The 21,430-nt window shown below is 46.1% G+C and overlaps 1 protein-coding gene across 5 annotated transcripts in view; it reads right to left on the bottom strand.

Moving 5' to 3' along the window:
* Window positions 1-21,430, bottom strand: part of Ddr (discoidin domain-containing receptor 2) — a 642,292-nt gene that overhangs the window by 385,404 nt on the left and 235,458 nt on the right. The window contains exon 1 of one of the 5 annotated variants that reach the window (XM_069314114.1): window positions 7,903-8,062. The exons of the other annotated variants lie outside the window; for them this stretch is intronic. The gene's annotated coding sequence lies outside the window, so the exon portion shown is untranslated. Of the gene's footprint in view, window positions 1-7,902; window positions 8,063-21,430 lie in introns of those variants that run through there. 5 annotated transcript variants of the gene reach the window in all.

Below are 21,430 nucleotides of genomic sequence, written 5' to 3'. Positions count from 1 at the left end.
ACCTGCCCACCTACCTACCACCTACCTACCTACCACCCACCTATCTACCACCCACCTGCCCACCTACCCACTCCATCTCAGACTCAAGACTCACCAGCTTCCACTGCATATCGGAAACCATCGACACTTAACTGCATATTGGATTCTCTTACACCTTTCCCTTCCCTTCCCACATTCTTCCTTCCTCCTCCCCTATCCATTTCCTTTCCTTCCACCTCTCCTTTCCTACCTACTTGACCCCCCCTCCCTTCCTATAACCACTACCACTACCCTCAACCACTACCCTACAACCACCACCACTACCCTCCAACATTACCTTACAACCACCACCACTACCCTCCAGCACTACCCTACAACCACCACCACTACCCTATAACCACCACCACTACCCTCCAGCACTACCCTACAACCACCACCACTACCCTACAACCACCACCACTACCCTCCACCATTACCTTACAACCACCACCACTACCCTCCAGCACTACCCTACAACCACCACCACTACCCTATAACCACCACCACTACCCTCCACCACTACCCTACAACCACCACCACTACCCTCCACCACTACCCTATAACCACCACCACTACCCTCCACCACTATCCTACAACCACCACCACTACCCTCCACCATTTATTTGTGTTCACTGGCACTCCCTTCACAAATGTTTTTTCCGGTGTAACCTGGTGACGCCCTCGTGGTGGACACGCACGCACAACCGCACGCAACTCACACGCAAATGCACACATGCACCTGTAAACGCACATACAAGCACACACACACACTTCCTCACAAGCAAATCGCCTGAAAACTGGAAAAAAAACAGGAATAGGGAGAAGTATTAAAGAGGGTGAAGAGTACCTAACAGGAAGAAGTCAGAAAGTCATAGTAAGAGGAGAACTATCAGAATAGGTCGGTAATAGGACCTATTCTATCCCTAATATGTGTAAACGATCTTACCGAGTAAGTTAAGCTCGTTCTTATACGGATAAGAACGAGCTTATCGCTTTTTCTGACAAAGCTAAGATAATGAGGCGAATCAGAACTAAGGCGAACTACAGTACAAGATGAACTAGACAATCTCCAGAGATAGTCTGAGAAATAGTTAGACTTTATCTCTGACAAATGGAAAGAAGCAATAGGGCAGACATGATAACGACGTACAAGATACTAAGAGGAAACGACACACTAGATATAAAAATCAATGTCCAAATTTATGAACAGTAGAACGAGACAACATAACTTTAAATCGGAAACACAGACGAGTCACGGAAATGTCAGAAATAACTTTACCAACCTCAGAGTTGTCAATAAGTGGAACGGACTATACCAGGAAGTTGGCCAAGCCAATTCGATACACAACTTTAAATGTGTAGACGATGAGTCACAATAACGTGGCTGAGGATACGATGACCAGACCACACACTAGAAGGTGAAGGGACGATGATTCGGTCCGTCCTGGATCGTTATCAAGTCGATTGTGAACCCATGAATGTCCTAACTCCTGCAGACTTAGACCCATGAATGTCCTCACTCCTGCAGTCATAGACCCATGAATGTCCACACCCCTGTAGTTATAGACCCATGAATGTCCTCACTCCTGCAGTCATAGACCCATGAATGTCCTCACTCCTGCAGTCATAGACTGCAGGGGTGAGGGGAAGGGAGGGAGTGAGGCGCGGGCATACGTAAGGTAACAGCGAGGGGAGGCGGAGGTAATTCCTAGGAGAAGATAAGAACAAGAAAAAATGGGGTACAGAAGGGTTGGGGGCAATAATAGAGTAACGGAAGAATGGGAACGTAAGAATAAGAGGTGAAAGAACGAAAAAATAAAGATAAAAATGGGGGTAGGTTTAAGTTAGGTCACATTTGTTAGAAGGTTTTTATTATTATTAACATCTTTACTGACAAAATTAATTACAATTTTGCCTAATCTGAAGATTTCGATTGTCTTATTAAAGTGAGGATAATGCTGGTATTCACTGTCACGCAGGACAGAGGGTCATACACAAGACAATAGGTCTAAACTGTAGGCGGAAGGTTTAGAGCATTTGAGTATATACTGAGAAAGGCAAGAGTCAAAAGCAACAAAGCCAAGACTAAAGTTCCTGCTCGATAGGTTGTGTATCAGAGCCAAGACGGCGTCTGTGTAGAGGCAGGAAAGATTATTTTAGAAGAAGACCAATCAATAAGATGATTAGAATCCCTAACGTGACAGAAGAAAACATTGTTTGTGTCTGCAGACTTAACACTTGTGTTATGATAGAGTCCAGTAGGCTCAGGAATCTGTAAATCAGTTGATTGACGGTTGAGAGGCGGGACCAAAGAGAACACTGAACATTTGGGACACATTCCCAAAAGTATTATCCCAATAATAAATGCCCCAAACTTCTCCCCCAAAAGCAATGAATAAATACCCCCAAAACCCTTTTCCTCCCCTCGCTCCACAAAACCTAAAAAAAAAAATATAAAAAAGTCCCCAAAAGTCTCTCTCGTTCTCCCTAAAACAATGTAAAACACCTAATTACTCTCTCAACGCTCTAACGACGCTTCTTACCCTAAATGCTGGCTGGGGAGGACGTTGATAAATTAGTGTACCACGAGACGCTCCCAAATGCCTGTGGGACCCGTCACTTACCTACTAGTTGCAGACTTCTCTAACATATTATCATGGTCTTCCCTCGGCTCCTGGGATTAAACGCCAGATTCACGAAGCTGTTACGCAAGTACTTACGAACCTGTATACCTCTCCTCAAACTTTGACGGCTTTGGTTACATTTATTTAACAGTTTACAAGCTTGGAAACTTGCCAATTAACTGTTGTTATTGTTATAAACAGCCTCCTGGTGCTTCGGAGCTCATTAACTGTTTGACCGGTCCTGGAGTGTGCAGCTCCAGCGTGGAGCCCATATCTAGTCAAGCCCACAAATTACAGAAGGTTCAAAGGTATGCCACTAGACTGGTACCCGACCTGAGGGGCATGTGCTATGAGGAGACACTATTGGAATTGAACCTCACGTCGTTGGAAGAAAAAAGAGTTAGGAGGAAACATGATCACGACAGAAAAGATTCTCAGAGGAATTGATAGGGTGGATAGACAGTTTATTGAACATAGGGTGCACATGCAAATGGGGACACAGGTGGAAACTGAGCACTCAGAAGACCATTAGAGACATTAGAAAAAACTTTTTCTGTGTCAGGATAGTTAACAGATGGAATGCATTATGGAGTGATGTGGTTATCTTGAGGTTATCTTGAGATGATTTCGGGGCTTTAGTGTCCCCGCGGCCTGGTCCTCGACCAGGCCTCCACCCCCAGGAAGCAGCCCGTGACAGCTGACTAACACCCAGGTACCTATTTTGCTGCTAGGTAACAGGGGCACAGGGTGAAAGAAACTATGCCCATTGTTTCTCGCCGGCGCCTGGGATCGAACCCGGGACCACAGGATCACAAGTCCAGTGTGCTGTCCGCTCGGCCGACCGGCCCGTGGTGGAGGCAAAGTTCATACAGTTTCAAGTGTAGATATGATAGAGCCCAATAGGCTCAGGAACCTGTAGACCAGTTGATTGACAGTTGGGACCAAAGAGCCGGAGCTCAACCCTCCGCAAGCACCATAAGGTGAGTAGAGCAATATTGAGACACACATCCACACAGTAACAGCCAGTTACACCAATAATTAAGAACCTCCCTTAACAACCCTTCCCGCTAGCGAGAGGCTGTTAATGACTAATAAATAATCCTTAATGAATAATTAATAATTCTTAATGACTAATTAATAACAGTTAATAAAGAACCCTTAGCTGTAATTGCTTGTCCGGTAGTTATACGGAATGCGGTGTGGGAATGAGGAAGGGGTGTAGGGAATGAGAGAGGGGGAGAGGTGTAGTCAAGGAGGGAGGAATGTACTTTTCAATTATTATTTTTCTACCACAGACGTAGCCAGACATTTACAATACTAACCAGAATATATACATTTTCTTCTGTCCTCCAAGGACAGGGTGAGAGATCTGTTAAACATATAGTTCAGTGTTTTATTGAACAATCAACCACAGAAGGTGATTGTAGTGCTTTTAAAATGCTAATCTAACCTACAGACATAAATACAGATTTACGTCTGTCCTACATAAACGGTGTTCGATGTGGCTTTTTACATAGTGTCATTAATGTGCGTTTACAAAGGTGATTGGAATTCTGACCAGCTTCCACATATCGTGTATACACATACATACATATATACACACATTTATGCCTCTCCTACTCTGACAGGGTAAGGTAGCTGCTATAGAAACTAGTGTGTTATTGAGCACTTAACCACTGAAGGTGATTAAGATGTTTTTACAAGCTCAGGTTATAGTTACATTACATACATTGTATAACTGATGCAATACATAGTTTCCTTCAAATTCACCCCTCCCCCCCCCTCCTTCCCTACATCCCCTCCTTCCCTACACCCCCTCCTCCTTCCCTACATCCCCCCCCTTCCCTACACCTCCTCCAAGGTCCCCACAGCGCCTGCGTGACATACTTCACGTCTCTTAACTCTAAACCATCCAGTTTAGAATTCTAAACTATCCAGTTTAGAATTATCATTATCCACATCAATACCTTAACCATCCTCATCAACACCATCCTAACCATCAATATCATCACCATTACTATCCCCTCACAACCATTGTTGCCACAATTACTGTCACCATCACCCACATATCACCATCTTTAACCCCTTTCACCATGAGAACCAGGGGCCAGATTCACGAAGTAGTTACGCAAGCACTTACGAACCTGTACATCTTTTCTCGACCTTTGGCGGCTTTGTTTCCAATTATTAAACAGTTAATGAGCTCCGAAGCACCAGGAGGCTGTTTATAACAATAACAACAGGTGATTGGGAAGTTTTCATGCTTGTAAACTGTTTAATAAATGTAACCAAAGCCGTCAAAGATTGAGGAAAGATGCACACGTTCGTAAGTGCTTGCGTAACTCCTTCGTGAATCTGGCCCCATGTCCCCATCATAACCCCCCCCCAGGCATCAATGGTACCCCCCCCCCCCCCTCCCCAGGGTTGATGTGCCAGGGTGACGGGGTGTGTGTAGTGTGTTTGTGAGAGCCTGTTGGGGATTTCCTGCTGCGAGAAGCACCACTCCACAAGCTCCTAACTACCTCAACTGTATTGCTTTGTAAATCCTATTTGGCTGTTGCCAGGCTGATGTTGGGTTGATGGAAGGTGTTGGGTGGCAGCTGTTGGCTTCCTGACAGGTGTTGGGGTGACGGATGTTTTCTTCCTGGAAGTTCAAGGCTGACAGTTGTTAAGTTCACAGGTGTTGGCTGACAGTTGATGGGCTCACAGGTATTGGTTGACAGTTGATGAGTTCCTAAAAACTGAAAATGGATGACCGTATATTTTTATTCACCTCCAAAGACGCCTTAACCTTGCCATAGTCCGTGTCCACCAGAGACGCTAAATAAGTCAAATATTTTAAGTTTGATATCAAACATGACCCCATGGAAGAGTTGGAATGAGACCAAAAATCAATCATGACCCATGGAAGAGGTGGAATGGGACCAAAAATCAATCATGACCCATGGAAGAGGTGGAATGGGACCAAAAATCAATCATGACCCATGGAAGAGGTGGAATGAGACCAAAAATCAATCATGACCCATGGAAGAGGTGGAATGAGACCAAAAATCAATCATGACCCATGGAAGAGGTGGAATGGGACCAAAAATCAATCATGACCCATGGAAGAGGTGGAATGGGAGCAACCGACCTGGAGGAACAACATATGGGGATTCCAGGGAGGTAATAAATGTGAGGAGAAGCATTAGCCAATTGGAGTGGAGTGGGTGACCTGATGCAGGAGATCCCCACACTCTCCTCTACGGTCAATACTCAGTGGTAATGACAACACTGTAGCCTAGGTCACCTTCCTCTCTCTCTCTCTCTCTCTCTCTCTCTCTCTCTCTCTCTCTCTCTCTCTCTCTCTCTCTCTCTCTCTCTCTCTCTCTCTCTCTCTCTCTCTCTCTCTCCCTCCCCCTCTCTCTCTCTCTCTCTCCCTCCCCCTCTCTCTCTCTCTCTCTCTCTCTCTCTCTCTCTCTCTCTCTCTCTCTCTCTCTCTCTCTCTCTCTCTCTCTCTCACACACACACACACATAAGAGAGTGAGGACATTCATGGGTCTATGACTACAGGAGTGAGGACATTCATGGGTCTATGACTGCAGGAGTGAGGACATTCATGGGTCTATGACTGCAGGGGTGAGGACATTCATGGGTCTATGACTGCAGGAGTGAGGACATTCATGGGTCTATGACTGCAGGAGTGAGGACATTCATGGGTCTATGACTGCAGGGGTGAGGACATTCATGGGTCTATGACTGCAGGAGTGAGGACATTCATGGGTCTATGACTGCAGGAGTTAGGACATTCATGGGTCTATGACTGCAGGAGTGAGGACATTCATGGGTCTATGACTGCAAGAGTGAGGACATTCATGGGTCTATGACTGCAGGAGTGAGGACATTCATGGGTCTATGACTGCAGGGGTGAGGACATTCATGGGTCTATGACTGCAGGAGTGAGGACATTCATGGGTCTATGACTGCAGGAGTGAGGACATTCATGGGTCTATGACTGCAGGAGTGAGGACATTCATGGGTCTAAGACTGCAGGAGTGAGGACATTCATGGGTCTATGACTGCAGGAGTGAGGACATTCATGGGTCTAAGACTGCAGGAGTGAAGACATTCATGGGTCTAAGACTGCAGGAGTGAAGACATTCATGGGTCTATGACTGCAGGAGTGAGGACATTCATGGGTCTCCCGTGCTACATATCTCTTCTTTTGTTTTAAAAACAAATCTTCTCCATCTTCATCACAAGTCGAATAAAAATTTGGGGAATTTTAATTTGTGTCATTCTTAATGAGATACCTGGTGCTTCAGGACGTCTGGGAGGGCCCCCCCGAGGTCGGCTCCCTGTGCCAAGGGTTCTTCAAGTTGATTATCTTACTGGATCGTCTGCATTAGTGCGTCTTGGAAGAGCCGTCCTTAATAGATCCTATTTGATAAGTGTGCTGGAAAAGCAACTCTCCCATGGTCTGGCTCTCTTTGAGCCCAATAGGCTCCAGAATCTGTACACCAGTTGATTGACAGTTGTAAGGCGGGAGCCAAAGAGCCAAAGCTCAACCCCCGCAAGTACAATTGGGTGAGTACTGGGGCCTCGCGGCTGAGTGGACAGCCCTCGGAGGTCGTAGTCCTACGGGCTCAGGTTAGATTCTCGGTTAGAAAGGCGGGGTCCAAGAGCTAACAGCTGGATTCTGCGGCCACAAATAGTACACACACACACAAGAAACCTCTAGCCTTGCTTTATTGTGAACGTTAATATAATTTCTTGACTTTATTATATTAACGATTATATATATATAATCACCACTATATATATATATATATATATATATATATATATATATATATATATAAAGAGAGAGAGAGAGAGAGAGAGAGAGAGAGAGAGAGAGAGAGAGAGAGAGAGAGAGAGAGAGAGAGAGAGAGAGAGAGAGAGAGAGAGAGAGAGAGAGAGAGAGAGAGGTATAATGATTAGTTGGCATCTAAGATGTCAACTAATTATTATACCCGACTTCTTCTCAATTCGCTGTGACCGATCAAACACATTAAGAATATGAAGCAGACATTCACATGGATGAAAGTCTTACCTTCAACAAACCCCAAAAAATCACAATTGTTTTGTTTTACTAAATTATATTGCCAATTCCTTGCGTGGTCAGTCATTGCCAACCAATAACTTGTTAGAAGCTATTGTTTACAACCACAAGAAGTAAATATATAAACCACGAAATAATGTAATAATTATGTAACAATTTATATAATTATGTAAATACCTGGTTGACACGCCCACACGAACCACGCTCCGGTGAAGCAATTGAGGGGAGAGAACAAGGTGTAGCTTGAGCGTTGAGATGTTACCATGGCGACCAGCAGGATGGGAGATGCAGCATCTGCGGCTACGTCAGGCCCCGGTAGCCGTCACTCACCTGGGGGGGGGAGGGGAGAGAGACAGGTTAATTGCTGGTGCTATATTTACACACCTGCACCAAGGTCACTGGCTGCACATTTGTACTCTGTGGGTAATTACCTAAGTGTAGTTACACGATGAGAGCTTATGCTCGTGGTATCCCGTCTTCCCAGTACTCTTTGTCGTATAACGCTTGGAAACTACTGACGGTTTTGGCCTCCTCCACCTTCTCACTTATTCCAAACGTCTACCACTCTGTTTGCAAAAGAAAGTTTTCTAATATTTTTTCAGCACCTCTGTTTTTTTTTTTTTTTTTTTTTTTTGCTTGAATCTGTGTCTTGGTGTTCGTCAAGTTGCTAGTTTCAGGAATTCCCCTTTGTTAGTTTGGTCTATTCCTGTTAGTATTTTGTAAGTGGTGATCATATCACCTCTCTTCTATCTTCTAGTTTTGGCATGTTTAACGCCTCTCCCGAAATCATTTTTTTAGCATGCCGTTGCATCTTTTCCAGTTTATGTGGATCTGTGTGTGTGTGTGTGTGTGTGTGTGTGTGTGTGTGTGTGTGTGTGTGTACTCACCTACATGTACTCAACAAGAAGTTCCTGCAAGATCGATCATCAGCTCCTAGTCTCAGCCGTCTGAACCATTAATCGCTTAATGCAATAACTATTCTACCTGTATTTCTCTGGCTAATTATCACCACCACCGCCGCCGGCACTGACAACATTCCGTGGCCCTCCCGGCTCCTCGATCATCTCTCACATTATCCTCCATCTTCTCGCCCTTGTACTTCTACTTTTGGAACTAATAACTAATCGAACTAATGTTATAGTGGCCAGAATACGCCTGAGATATAGACGTATCTGGCAGCTCTCTCAAAACCCAAATGTTCAATACACCATGTGTCAACTTTGTTAGTGTCGAATACACCATGTGTCAACTTTGTTAGTGTCGAATACACCATGTGTCAACTTTGTTAGTGTCGAATACACCATGTGTGTCAACTTAGTGAAAGTGTCCAATACACCATGTGTCAACTTTGTTAGTGTCGAATACACCATGTGTCAACTTAGTGAAAGTGTCCAATACACCATGTGTCAACTTAGTGAAAGTGTCTAATACACCATGTGTCAACTTAGTGAAAGTGTCCAATACACCATGTGTCAACTTTGTGAAAGTGTCCAATACACCATGTGTCAACTTAGTGAAAGTGTCTAATACACCATGTGTCAACTTAGTGAAAGTGTCCAATACACCATGTGTCAACTTAGTGAAAGTGTCCAATACACCATGTGTCAACTTAGTGAAAGTGTCCAATACACCATGTGTCAACTTTGTGAAAGAGAAAACATGCACTCCCTTGAACATTATATTGTAGAATGTCCCATATTGACTAACTTTCGCCCTCCTGGGCTAAGGTATGCTGACCTCTGTAATTACTCTATGAATATTGGAACACTTGATGATACATTGTTAGCATTGTAAATGTGTGGCCACGTCTGTGGTAGAAAATAATAATAATAAAAAAAAAATAGTTTTTTGCTCTGCGATCTACTTCCTCGCCATCCAAGTCACTGTTCAGTTTTTCCACATACTTTTCCTACTCCCCCATTCTTTAATTGTTTTCTTTTTATCCCCCTGTACTTTCCTCTCCCCCCTTTCTCCCTCCCTTCCTCTTTATGTCTCCCCCCTCCCCCCCTTCCTCCCCCCCGCATCGTCACGAACAACGATGCAGATTGATTTAATTATCAAACACTCATTAGCCTTCTCCTCTTGTCGTGGCTCATCCAATGCCTCGCTAATTCCTCTCATGTCCCCCGGAGCTGGCCAATCATTTCCCTCCGTCACGCGAGGGCTAAGTTTTGATTGGCCAGGTCCCACAGTGACACAAGGGGCCGGAGACATCCCAGGGATTGGGATGCCACAGCACGTTTCTTTGAAGGGAAGCGAGATTGGCTTGTCTTTTAGCCAGGCCCGCCGCCCGTTTTCTTAAGAGAAGTGGAATTGGTAATCAAGATTTCTTTGATAAGATGATACGTGGGTTTATATCGGTGTATTAAGTGTTTGTATTCCACGGCCGGATGGGGCAGTTATATTAGGCAGATTTGTTCTGTTGTGGTGGTGTTGTGGTGGTTGTTGGTGGTGGTTGTGTTGTGGTGGTGTTGTGGTGGTTGTTGGTGGTGGTTGTGTTGTGGTGGTGTTGTGGTGGTTGTGGTGGTTGTTGGTGGTGGTTGTGTTGTGGTGGTGTTGTTGGTGGTGGTTGTGTTATGGTGGTTGTGTTGTGGTGGTTATGTTGTGGTGGTGGTGTTGTGGTGGTTGTGTGGTGGTGGTGGTTGTGTAGTTTGTGGTTGTTTTGTGGTGGTGTGGTGGTGGTGGTGTGGTGGTGGTGTTGTGGTGGTGGTGGTTGTGTAGTTTGTGGTTGTTTTGTGGTGGTGTGGTGGTGGTGGTGTTGTGGTGGTGTTGTGGTGGTGTTGTGGTGGTGGTTGTGTTGTGGTGGTGGTGTTGTGGTGGTGGTGGTTGTGTAGTTTGTGGTTGTTTTGTGGTGGTGTGGTGGTGGTGTTGGTGTTGTGGTGGTTGTGGTGGTGGTGGTTGTGTTGTGGTGGTGTTGTGGTGGTTGTGGTGGTGGTGGTGGTGGTGGTGTTGTGGTGGTTGTGTTGTGGTGGTGGTGGTGGTGGTGGTGGTGGTGGTGGTGGTGGTGGTGGTGGTGTTGTGGTGGTGGTGGTGTTGTGGTGGTTGTGTTGTGGTGGTTGTGTTGTGGTGGTTGTGTTGTGGTGGTTGTGTTGTGGTGGTTGTGTTGTGGTGGTTGTGTTGTGGTGGTTGTGTTGTGGTGGTTGTGTTGTGGTGGTTGTGTTGTGGTGGTTGTGTTGTGGTGGTGGTGGTTGTGGTGGTGGTGGTGGTGGTGGTGTTGTGGTGGTTGTGTTGTGGTGGTGGTGGTGGTGGTGGTGGTGGTGGTTGTGTTGTGGTGGTTGTGTTGTGGTGGTTGTGTTGTGGTGGTTGTGTTGTGGTGGTTGTGTTGTGGTGGTTGTGTTGTGGTGGTTGTGTTGTGGTGGTTGTGTTGTGGTGGTTGTGTTGTGGTGGTTGTGTTGTAGTGGAGGTGTTTTTGAGGGTTATGTAGTTTTTGTGTTGTTGTTCATGTTGTGGAAGAACCAGATTGTGCATCATAAGAAACGCCCCATTGTATTAATATATCGCAAGAGATAAAATGTTGACATATTTTATAAACAGAAAATAAATTAGATCAAACCTACATTGATGGTTCTGCTTCCCCACTAATGGCAGAGCTGGAACACCGTGCAGAATAATTACCAATGTTTTTCAAACCCGCTAATGAAGAATAAACACATATTAAGAACTATGCTTCCTCAACACAAGCAGAGCTAACTAATGGACTAACACAAGCAGAGCTAACTAATGGGCTAACACAAGCAGAGCTAACTAATGGGCTAACACAAGCAGAGCTAACTAATGGACTAACACAAGCAGAGCTAACTAATGGGCTAACACAAGCAGAGCTAACTAATGGACTAACACAAGCAGAGCTAACTAATGGGCTAACACAAGCAGAGCTAACTAATGGACTAACACAAGCAGAGCTAACTAATGGGCTAACACAAGCAGAGCTAACTAATGGACTAACACAAGCACTAACTACCATTGTTACAACACTCAGATACCTGAATAGAACCACAAAAGGCGCAGTGATCTCCGTTGATGTAAAAGCCACACTAGGAAGCCTTAGGACAGAAAACCCTGAGGGTCATCCGCTGAGATCAGAGCTGTGAAAATACTAACCAATCAGGGAAGAGTGATCAGGTTCTTGTGGACTTCCTCCCACGCTGGAGACTGTGGGAATGGCCGAGCAGATGTGCTGGCTCTTGAGGGCACTCAGGGACACCATATTGAATGCTTCATATCTAAGACTCCTTTAAGAGTCATTTGTAATAGCGAGAGTTCGTCTTGGATATAAATACACTTCAAGATTTTCCGGACGGAAACAGCATTTGAAAACACGGGGCTCCAGAATCTGTGAAGTGATGGACACTGTCTTGACTGACGACTACCTTGACTACCGCCTTGACCACTGCCTTGACCACTGCCTTGACCACTACCTGAGAGATTGTGTCCACCTGAGAGACATTACAAGTATCAGCAGAATAATACTGTCCTTAAAAGATTCCCTCACTTGGCCCTCGCGAGAAAACGTAGGTGTAAGGGTTTGGTGAACGTTTGATAAACTGTGCACTTGAGACAATCAAGTAAGTCCCAGCTTATGACCCCTCGTTTTCGTCCCACCACTTGCGACCCCTGGCCCTGACCCCACCATTTGCGACCCCTGGCCCTGACCCCACCACTTGCGACCCCTGGCCCTGACCCCACCACTTGCGACCCCTGGCCCTGACTCCACCACTTGCGACCCCTGGCCCTGACCCCACCACTTGCGACCCCTGGCCCTGACCCCACCACTTGCGACCCCTGGCCCTGACCCCACCACTTGCGACCCCTGGCCCTGACCCCACCACTTGCGACCCCTGGTCCTGACTCCACCACTTGCGACCCCTGGCCCTGACCCCACCACTTGCGACCCCTGGCCCTGACCCCACCACTTGCGACCCCTGGCCCTGACTCCACCACTTGCGACCCCTGGCCCTGACCCCACCACTTGCGACCCCTGGCCCTGACCCCACCACTTGCGACCCCTGGCCCTGACCCCACCATTTGCGACCCCTGGCCCTGACCCCACCACTTGCGACCCCTGGCCCTGACCCCACCAGGGCACAAAATAAGGAGAAGGAGGTCAAGAAGCTAGGAGCCAAGAACAGGTTCAAAACACAACACATCTCTCATAAAAGCTTTATCAACTCTCTCACTTGATAACATCGTCTAGACTCTACTTCTCACACCATGGCCAGTGCTTATCAATCATTGACGACGTGTCCATCTACGAAACCTGTACATCTTTGCCCTCCTGCCTGACACAGTGTAGCACCCTCCCTGGTACACCCCCCTCCCCTGCCTGACACAGGGAGACAATCTTGTATTGTCTTAAATGCTTGCATACAACAATTTCGTATTGCCTTAAATGTTTGACAATCTAGAAGACAACATTCGAACTATCCTGTGTGTAGAGTGCTGGACGTTGTCTAATGCTTTAGACACAGATCCAGCAGGCAAGTCCCACATGAATTTCCCTCTCTGGTTAACACACATTTAGGCACATCTGCCCTGGACTATATAAAGAGCAGTACAGTCTGTCAAAAAGCTAGTTACGCGATGCTAAAAATCCTCATCACACAGGATGGTTAGTCATACAGAGGCATGTGATGAGTAGTCTGTACTGACAGACTCCGGGTGCATTATGAGGATATCATCAACACAAGAGTGAATAAGATAGCAGTGATACTAAAAGTCCCCATCTCGCAGGATGGTTAGTCATGGAACCATGTTCAGGTCGGAACCCGTCCATGGAGTTTATCTCCACTATTTTACACAATAGTTTATTTTTTTTCTACCTTGATGCTGAAGTTCTTCCAGTGTCGCTTCATTTTTGTCGCCTACATCGAGTATTTTGTAGGTTGTAATCATGTCTCCCTTGTTTCTTGCCTTTTCCAGTGCCTCTCAGCTCTGGTACAAGTCTGGTGGCATACCATAGATTTTTTTCACCCGTCCTAAGCTCTCTTTCTCTCCCTCACCTCTCACATCTCTCTACTCCCTTCTCCTCATACTAACCCGTCTTCTCCTATCTCCCTCCCTTCTCCTTCCCCACAGTTCTCTCCCCACTCCATCTCATATCTCTCTCTCCCCTTTCCTCATATTTTCATCCTCCTTTCCTCATATAAGTCTCTCTCCTCATATCTCCCAGCTACCCCCAGCCTCCCAGTTAGTCATTAATACCAGGGGATGTAGGAAGCTGTCAGATTAATATTGGATCCCGGGGTCAGGTTCAGAGCGCTCCCAGGTAAAACTCAGTCTCCACAAGGGCCAAAGTTTTCACATATGCCAGTCCCCAGTTTACAAACGGGATGCATTCAGGAGAAAAGGTGTTCGTAACTCTGAAGCAGATGTTCCCATAGGCGCCTTGTTATAAATGGGGAGATGCGTTCCTGGACCACCAGAAATCAACAATTAAATCCTCTTTTTTTAAAGATATATATAACAAAAAAAGGAATAAAGCTGTCCGCAAATCGATGACTTTGTATCTCAATAAACGAACGTAATAGTTTTACAGTGATTTATTTTTCTGGAGAATGTATACTAATGTATTTAGGAATATAATGCAAGTTGTATTTTTTTTTATGCGGGATTTACTTTTAACGTTAAGGAACTGTTATTTGTTAATGAAAATTTGGAATGGTGCAGTTTGCGTCGTGTTATGAAAGACGAGTTTAATAAGCGCTGTATTACTAAAGGAAGCTTGGTAGGGAGATTTCATGTATATTATTTCCCTGTCATAGGGAGATTTCTGGCCTGAGAAAAGCACCAACAAAAACAGCAACACACAACACTATGGGGACCTCGTAGCCTGGTGGATAGCGCGCAGGACTCGTAATTCTGTGGCGCGGGTTCGATTCCCGCACCAGGCAGAAACAAATGGGCAAAGTTTCTTTCACCCTGAATTCCCCTGTTACCTAGCAGTAAATAGGTACCTGGGAGTTAGTCAGCTGTCACGGGCTGCTTCCTGGGGTGTGTGTGGTGTGGAGAGAAAAAAAGTAGTTAGTAAACAGTTGATTGACAGTTGAAAGGCGGGCCGAAAGAGCAAAGCTCAACCCCCGCAAACACAACTAGGTGAACACAACTAGGTGAACACAACTAGGTGAACACAACTAGGTGAACACAACTAGGTGAACACAACTAGGTGAACACAACTAAGTGAACACAACTAGGTGAACACAACTAGGTGAACACAACTAGGTGAACACAACTAGGTGAACACAACTAGGTGAACACAACTAGGTGAACACAACTAAGTGAACACAACTAGGTGAACACAACTAGGTGAACACAACTAGGTGAACACAACTAGGTGAACACAACTAGGTGAACACAACTAGGTGAACACAACTAGGTGAACACAACTAGGTGAACACAACTAGGTGAACACACAAACAGGGCTCTCCACTAAAACAACAAAAAGTGTATAGTTCAGTGGGCCAAATTCGTGAAAGAGGAAGAGAGTGTGTGCATTTCTAAAGCCGATTTGTCTGGCAGTATTTGAATTAAACATTCATTAATTGGTCGTGTTTGTTTAAGCTGATCAAAGTGTCTGTAAGTGAACATTTGTTCCCAGAAGTGTCGGGGCACTGAAGGCTTATACAGGTCAGTGTGTCACTCTCTCTCTCTCTGGGTGACGGGCCCCGTCTCCCCTGCGGCGACGGGACGTTGACAACAAACAGACGGTCTGAATTTTGGTCGGAAACTTGGCAGAGAATGAAAGACGCAAATGATAATTTATATTTTGTTCTTAAAGACGAGTTGAGAGGAGATGAGAGTGGGTGTGAGTGAGACCATGAGGGATTTTGGATGGAAATATCAGTGCAGGTTTGGACCAGAAATGACGCAATACCCTGAGGGATTTGGGCGGAAATTAAATGACCATATAGGATTTTTGCGGGAAATGTGTTGCCATATCTCACAGGCGAATATTGTTAGCCTTTACCTTGCCACAAGACATACAATTGACCTGAAATTAGCACTCAAAGGTATATGAAATATGTCCATGGTGGGGCTAAGCCCCAGACAGGTATACTTCACCTGTGATTAGTCAGTATAGGCCTACTCCAATGTAGGACTGGTGACTAGTCAAGAAGCGTATTCTTAGGAAGCAGGGAATGAAAGAAGGTAAGAATGAGGGAATGGGGTAAGAAGAGTGAGGCATATATATTAACCACCCAGGCCCAATTTCAGTAACCACTCAAATTGGTTTCGATGCCAGTGGCCACTGGCTATGGCTTGGTGGCCACTGGCTATGGCTTGGTGGCCACTGGCTATGGCTTGGTGGCCACTGGCTATGGCTTGGTGGCCACTGGCTTGGTGGCCACTGTCTTGACTGACGACTACCTTGACTACCGCCTTGACCACTGCCTTGACCACTGCCTTGACCACTACCTGAGAGATTGTGTCCACCTGAGAGACATTGTAGAAACAGAAGATAAGAGTGATGCGAATACAGGAGTATAAGGCACACAGGGAAAGAATATCAGCGGATGGCAGAGGAGAGAGAGAGAGAGAGAGAGAGAGAGAGAGAGAGAGAGAGAGAGAGAGAGAGAGAGAGAGAGAGAGAGAGAGGAGAGAGAGAGAGAGAGAGAGAGAGAGAGAGAGAGAGAGAGAGAGAGAGAGAGAGAGAGAGAGAGAGAGAGAGAGAGAGAGAGAGAGAGAGAGAGAGAGAGAGAGAGAGAGAGAGAGAGAGAGAGAGAGAGAGAGAGAGAGAGAGAGAGAGAGAGAGAGAGAGAGAGAGAGAGAGAGAGAGAGAGAGAGAGAGAGAGAGAGAGAGAGAGAGAGAGAGAGAGAGAGAGAGAGAGAGAGAGAGAGAGAGAGAGAGAGAGAGAGAGAGAGAGAGAGAGAGAGAGAGAGAGAGAGAGAGAGAGAGAGAGAGAGAGAGAGAGAGAGAGAGAGAGAGAGAGAGAGAGAGAGAGAGAGAGAGAGAGAGAGAGAGAGAGAGAGAGAGAGAGAGAGAGAGAGAGAGAGAGAGAGAGAGAGAGAGAGAGAGAGAGAGAGAGAGAGAGAGAGAGAGAGAGAGAGAGAGAGAGAGAGAGAGAGAGAGAGAGAGAGAGAGAGAGAGAGAGAGAGAGAGAGAGAGAGAGAGAGAGAGAGAGAGAGAGAGAGAGAGAGGGATACCTCAGGTGAAGCACTTTGATGTTATTAAGGAATTACCGCCATGGAGAGACGGCTTGTTGACAAGCGTTCTAAATCCTGTCGGAGTCGAATCCCTGCTACACCAGCTGTTTGTTCAGAGGGAGTCTGTTCCTTGTAGAGCTGGGGAGACGCGCTGTGTAGTGTATTATGGCTTTTATTTTCTGTGCTTCTGTTTTTTGTAGCTATGTTCGTCATTACGTTATCTAAGGTTAACTGCTGTAATTAAATGTTCTTGGCAATGCCTCAATGTTAATACTATGCTTAAAGGTATAGCAATTCTATGCTTAATACTACGTGTAAATCATCAGAAAGTCAAATTCTAAAAGTTCATGTTGAAAACTTTTACAAAAGCAATTCCTGTATATTTACATAAAAAATATGAATTTAATTAAGTTAAGAACATCGTTTTCCAGCAGGTAAGACCCTAAGGGCTTAAGGTTGTGCAAGGGGTTAAGGTTGTGCAAGGGCTTAAGGTTGTGCAAGGGCTTGCACAACCTACCAATGAGGCAACAACACAACACACCACAGTTCAGCCCAAGTTCTGACAAACCCACGTTACACCAAGGCTTATTAGAATGACTTGGATGGTGTTGAATGGCTTCAACACCATCTATGGCTTGTAATTAACACCATAGATGGTGTTGAACATATGTTCTTACAGTATATATTTGGAGAGTTAAGTTACTGGAGCGAGGAGAACTGAGTTAACTGTCGTGTGGATGAGGTGACCAGTTTATAACAGGCAGGAGTGGTGAGTGAAGCCCTCTGGCTTACACGCTGAAGGTGTGGGGTTCCTGAAGAGCAGTTGGTGCCAGAACTGACCAGTTCACACACAGCAAACAACTCCACGTGTTGTTCTAGCCAAGACAGCTGAGACGTGTGACATTCTAGCTGGCTTACCCATGCAGTGAGAAACGAGTCTGGCTTACACTATAATGTTCTGAGATGGAGGCATCTTATGGCCTAAACGTTAGTACACCTATTGTCATACCAGGAAGTTGAGGTGTCTAGCGTAACTACCTTTCCCATGTGCCAGGCGGAGGACCTACCAGGCTCTGCACCTCTCTCAATGGCATCCCAAGTGTTGTGTTGAACAGGTGTGAGCCTTCACTGTTAACGTACAACGTCCGTATCTTTCTCCAATGACTCTAGTTCATTTGTGGTTTGTGGAGTGTGGCGTTAATGAGACGTAAGATGTCATCATTACCCCGTGTGGTGGCCTGGTTTGGTATAGACACACACACCACACCAGCATGGGTTAGGCTGGCTTGGTGACTATACCAGTGGTGGCTTGGTGACTATACCAGTGGTGGCTTGGTGACTATACCAGTGGTGGCTTGGTGACTATACCAGTGGTGGCTTGGTGACTATACCAGTGGTGGCTTGGTGACTATACCAGTGGTGGCTTGGTGACTATACCAGTGGTGGCTTGGAGAACAGACGAGTGGTTGAATAAAGAGTGAAGTTTGATGGATGGCTGTATGTGGCTTAGGGTGGCTTGGGTTGTATGAGTTGACAGTGAGTTAAGGAGTGAGGTGAGGGCTTCAGGAAGTGCCGGACCAACCAGGCTGTGGATATGTGGGCCTGCGGGCTGCTCCAAGCTCCATCAGCCTGTTGGACCAAGCACGGCCGGGCTTGGGGGAGTAGAACAACTCACAGAACCCTATTCAGGTACAAAACATGTTTCAGGCCCCCACCACGCACCACATGTGTTAGTGCTGTACCTTAGGACCCTCGTAGCTTGAATCTTTATTATCTTATCTGCAAAAATGTTCATATTTCATGAATGTCATTTTCATATTTTTGCAACTTAAATTTGCGATTGCAATTTTGATACTTTGATGCTATTTTCCAAGTTTGGTATTCAGTGTGTGTGTGTGTGTGTGTGTGTGTGTGTGTGTGTGTGTGTGTGTGTGTGTGTGTGTGTGTGTGTGTGTGTGTGTGTGTGTGTGTGTGTGTGTGTGTGTGTGTGCCTGGCTTTCCTGCCTGCCTGCCTGCCTGCCTGCCTGCCTGCCTGTCTGCCAGCCTGCCTGCCTGCCTGTCTGCCAGCCTGCCTGCCTGCCTGCCTGCCAGCCTGCCTGCCAGCCTGCCTGCCAGCCTGCCTGCCTGCCTGTCTGCCAGCCTGCCTGCGACTCAACATCAGCCAGTCTCTACACGCAGAAAAACATTTCGTGTCCCTGGAAATAATTCGAATCCAACAAAAACGTCGTCTTGGCCAAAATGAAATGAAATAACTCCATAAAAATCAAGCAGCCATGGTGAAGTGTGGGGGGGGGCAGGGGGGGCAGGGGGGGCAGGGGGGGGGCAGGGGGGGCTGTGAGCCATCAAAGGTCGATACATCGTAGCTTCGGTTCACCGGCAGTCGACACACTCAAGAAGTTCCCCTCGTAAACTGCTCTAATGGCCAAATACCAATCATTTTGTGTGAGTGTTGGGGGTAGTAGAGCACCCTTGGTTGTGGTAGTTAATGAGGCGGAGGCGCTCCAGCGGCCAGTGGAGGCTGCACGGGGCAGTTTGTTTGGGTCTCTGTCTGGCCCATGGTGGAGGTCTGAGCCATGGTGGAGGTCTGGGCCATGGTGGAGGTCTGGCCCATGGTGGAGGTCTGGCCCATGGTGGAGGTCTGGGCCATGGTGGAGGTCTGGGCCATGGTGGAGGTCTGGACCATGGTGGAGGTCTGGGCCATGGTGGAGGCCGCGTTGGCCCTCTAGCATGGCCTTGTTGTACTCGTCGTCTTGTGCGGTACGGAGGGAGTAATAGTCTAGTTGATCAGCCCGCCAGCTGCCAGCAACACCACCCAACAACGACCCCAAACGTCGCGTTACCAACTCACAAAAAAACACAAGTTATGACCTTAATTAACCCAAGATCATGTTCCTCGATCCGTGTTTAAGGGCGTAATTTGCACCAGAGTGGCGTACGGCAGCTTCATACGCCGGGAGAACCGCCGTAAGGTGACGCCAACAAGCACGGTCATAATTTATAGTTGGGGACGCCTGTGATAAAGGTCAGGGAGGGAACCCTGGCAAGGAACAAGGCGCCAGATGCAGCTTCATTAGCGGAGAGGAAATTGCTAAATAAAGCGAATGGGGATGCACGACATGCCGCTGAGATGAAAGGGAAATGGAGCAGGAGGATTAAGAGAGTGACCAACCGGGCTGTGGTGGGTATGTGGGCCTGCGGGCCGCTCCAAGCAACAGCCTGGTGGACCAAACTCTCACAAGTCAAGCTTGGCCTCGGGCCGGGCTTGGGGAGTAGAAGAACTCCCAGAACCCCATCAACCAGGTATCAACAAGGTATCAGTCAGGTATCAACCAGCAAAAATTAGGTAGGGAGGGGGGAGGGGGGATGTGCCAATAATGGCAAGGTCAAATTACAGAGAATCATGCAACTACAGCCTGCTTGATCACCAACATCCCCATCTCCACCTCCTCCTGTTGTCTTCCAAGACTTGGGTAAAACTTTAAATTACCGCAAGGAGTTCTCAGTACAATTGTATTCAGCATCTTGATCTACCAGCCTGTGATGATCTGGCTGTCAGCACTTACAAGCGACAGTCAGAAGATTTTTTGTTATCAGTTTTAAATTAGTTAAAAAATCAAGTTCAAGATTAATACAGATAAGAACAATAACAAAACACATAATTATAATGAACAAACCCAAGACCAATTATACAATACATGAACAAAATACAATACTAAACGCAAGCATTATAAATACAATGATTTAGTTACATTACAAAAAGAGAGACATAAATGATAATATATGCAATTATTTACCTTGTAATAGCGAGATACACGAGCTGATTTTTGCCCTTTTAAAGACTAATTGAAAACAGCACAATTTGCCTCTGAAAATTTTGAAATATTTATTTTTTATCTACCTTCTCCTCTTCTTTCTATGCCATTTTTATTTCATTATGAAAGCTGCTTCCTAACTCACGCCATAAAATTAACAATATTGTGAGCTTCAGCTCATTCCTGGTAATTATTTCCACGTGAAGAGTCAAATGGAATATAAGATCTCTGCCCTTTATTTATCTCTGTCTGTATTTATATCTCATTAAACTTATTTCAATTTCCAACACATTTTCCTAGTGACTAGTTCCACTAAGTCTGCTATAGTGGCTAGTTCCACTAAGTCTCCTATAGTGGCTAGTTCCACTAAGTCTCCTATAGTGGCTAGTTCCACTAAGTCTCCTATAGTGGCTAGTTCCACCAAGTCTCCTATAGTGACTAGTTCCACTAAGTCTGCTATAGTGGCTAGTTCCACTAAGTCTCCTATAGTTGCTAGTTCCACTAAGTCTCCTATAGTGGCTAGTTCCACTAAGTCTCCTATAGTGGCTAGTTCCACTAAGTCTCCTATAGTGGCTAGTTCCACTAAGTCTCCTATAGTGGCTAGTTCCACTAAGTCTCCTATAGTGGCTAGTTCCACCAAGTCTCCTATAGTGACTAGTTCCACTAAGTCTCCTATAGTGGCTAGTTCCACTAAGTCTCCTATAGTGGCTAGTTCCACTAAGTCTCCTATAGTGGCTAGTTTCCACTAATTC

This window comes from Procambarus clarkii, chromosome 78 (genome assembly GCF_040958095.1).
Source record: "Procambarus clarkii isolate CNS0578487 chromosome 78, FALCON_Pclarkii_2.0, whole genome shotgun sequence".
Lineage (NCBI taxonomy): Eukaryota > Metazoa > Arthropoda > Malacostraca > Decapoda > Cambaridae > Procambarus > Procambarus clarkii.
This window is presented reverse-complemented; position numbering and strand designations above follow the sequence as displayed.